The sequence below is a fragment of the Poecilia reticulata genome, linkage group LG14 (assembly GCF_000633615.1).
Source record: "Poecilia reticulata strain Guanapo linkage group LG14, Guppy_female_1.0+MT, whole genome shotgun sequence".
Lineage (NCBI taxonomy): Eukaryota > Metazoa > Chordata > Actinopteri > Cyprinodontiformes > Poeciliidae > Poecilia > Poecilia reticulata.
In genome coordinates this window covers 26,543,795-26,546,668 of record NC_024344.1, presented here as the reverse complement: position 1 = coordinate 26,546,668, position 2,874 = coordinate 26,543,795, and positions in this window count along the sequence as shown.

Sequence of the window (2,874 nt, the reverse complement as noted above, 5' to 3'; positions counted from 1 at the left end):
CGGGGTCTTTATACGGAAGATACACATTTACTCTCTGAGAAACTTCAAGTCTCACATCTTAGAAGGGAACAAATACCTCAGCTTCCTCCTTCTTATATGTCAGGTGAATTCCCATCAGTGAGATCCTGGCTCTCTCTCTTTTCTCTATTCTTTTTAAACCAAAATACTTGAAAGCACTTGGATTAGAAACAATCTTTTCTTTAAAAAAACAAAATTAAATACATTTCTTGCACTTTTATTTATTACTAAATAGTAAACAAAAACATGTAAGATTTTATCAAAACAACAATAATTGTGTGGATTTTAATATAAAAAAGATCTTACATGATTGCGTTATTATAAGACATTCATACAGTTTGTAGTTTTTAAGGTTGATTTCTGTTTAGTCATTTTGGGCTGGAAGCTAAGAAGCAACAACAACTGGACATCAGTGACTTTTTCTTCTAAAGTGTTTGAGGTTTTATTACTAGGTGGAGGCACCAAAGTCTGATTTTAAGTAAAAGTTTATGATTATTTGTGGCTCTTTAATAAGAGCCAGATTAATAAATGAGAAATACTTTTTGCTGTGCACTATGAACTAAAAATCGCAGTTTATGTTTTAGGTATTTTTTCTGCAAATTACCAATTTTAGTACAGAAGTCTGTGGGTTTTCATCTCTCTCTGTAGTTGTGAACCAGTTTTCACTTTTCCCAAATTATTCTAAATAAAGTCTTCTTTCTTAGAATTATACTTTGAGGCAGTGTGACTACTAAAGCAGTACCATTTACTATATCAGAGCTACAACCTCAGGGAGTTACCACATGATGGGCCCACTGACAACGGTATAAAAGAAAAGTGAGCAAAATTTTAAGAAAAGGAGACATTAATCAGTTTTTAAACTATTTCCCACATTTTTAACTGTAGCAAAAATAAAACCTGCTTGTGATCCTCAATGTCTTGCACAAAATCTCTGATTGGACGAAAATTGTCAGCAGGGGAAGTGAAAATTTGAAATGAGCGGCTGAACAGTTGTTAAACTGGCCAGCTTAGACCCCATGGATTACCATGGCAACAGAAGGAGCACTTTTCTCTCATACAGAAATGACTGTAGTAAGAACATAGAGCTTTTGAAAAATTCTATAACTTTGAGTTTTTGTAAGTATTTCAACATTTTAAGCCTAAAGTTTTATTTAGATTTATAAATAATGATTTTCATTGTTTCTATTGGGAAACTTTTACCATTCCTGGCACTTCTTCAGCTTTTCAGTTCATCCGGAGCTGAATTTAAGGTTAGAGGTTTTCAGCTTTTTGCCTTTGTGGTTCAAACCATGCAAGACTATACACTGTCTGGTGTAATACGAATGAAGTATAATCATTTATTTTTACAACGTCTCTGCCTGTTTTTTTTTTTTTTTTTTTTTTACGGAGTCAAAGAGCAAACACTTTCAGGCTCTTCAGGACGCCTATAAACTCAAGTTTTATCAGCTTGGTTAGTGTTTGTGAAGAGGGCTGGAGGGTTACCCAATCGGGCTGATTGCTTTCTTTAGGTATCGACACACAACTTAAAGTCAAAGTGAAGAGCTGAGGCGGCCACGGCCAACGTTGGCCCTTAAACCCACCTCCCTTCTCGGAGCTCCGGGGAGGGGCCGGTTTCTCTAGTAAAGGTGTAGATGGTGATTCACTTCCACAGAAACAGACTTTTACTGTTGAATCCGATGCTTGACAGTGGACATTATTAGCATTCTAACTCTTACTCATGGGTGAAATGGCTGCTAGTGTAATTATTAACTATGATTCTGTCAAAACGAAAGCTCTAAAAACAAAGTGTTTTTAAACCTGGACTGTTTTATTACTTAAGGAGTGGAGAGAGGCAAAAATATTTCATAGCAGTTGCATGCTGGGTAAAAAAAAAAAAAAAAAAAAAAACTTTGAAAAATCTTCTGAGGCAGACGTCCAGCAGGAATCCTGATCTGATCTCTGAATCACCTTAACTGACTTCTTTTCTTGTTACTTCTAGCAGGAAAAAAAATGTATAATGGCATAATGATAAGATCACCACTTCATGCATTCACCACCATGAATTCTGCTTCTTCCCCGTGATTGGTTAGCAGTTGCTAGCTTTGTAACATGATATAATGTTGCATGATATTCAATTCTAAAGGCAAAGAAATGTAAAAAAAAAAAACGGACAGACTTCTGGACCTTTAATGCAGGTCACTTTACTATCATCAATACAGCAACTGAATATGGGGCAACTTTCAGTGCTGAACGCTGTTTTTAATCTCAATCAGTCCAAGATAATACACTGAAGTCTCTAAGTAAAGCACAAAAATGATTTTCAGCATCTAACAAAAGCCTAGATCAAGAAGTTTCACTCTGTAGTCTTACATTCGGTGTGAACCTTGGCAATGAGCCTTTATCTACTCGACGACTAAAGATAAATATCGAACAAAGATAATCTGCTCCTGTCCTCCACAGGCTGGTAACCTGCAGGTGATGCAGCCTGGTTTGTTTGTAAAATCGCAAGCAAACATGACAACAATAGATTGCACTTGAGAAAGAACATTTAAATACAGTGGCCATATAAGCACACATGCACAACTTCACAAAATCAACCCTGGAAGGAAGAATAAACTTTTTCTTCCAGGAATCTGAAACAGACCTAAAAGAGCTGCAATGGGTCACTGCAACAATAAAAAGAATCAGATTATCTTCTAATCAGATTAGAAAACAGGTCAGATGTGAAAGTTGCTGATCCATCCATCCACCAATCAATCCACCAATCAATCAATCAATCCACCAATCAATCAATCAATCAATCAATCAATCAATCAATCAATCAATCAATCAATCAATCAATCAATCAATCAATCAATCAATCAATCAATCAATCAA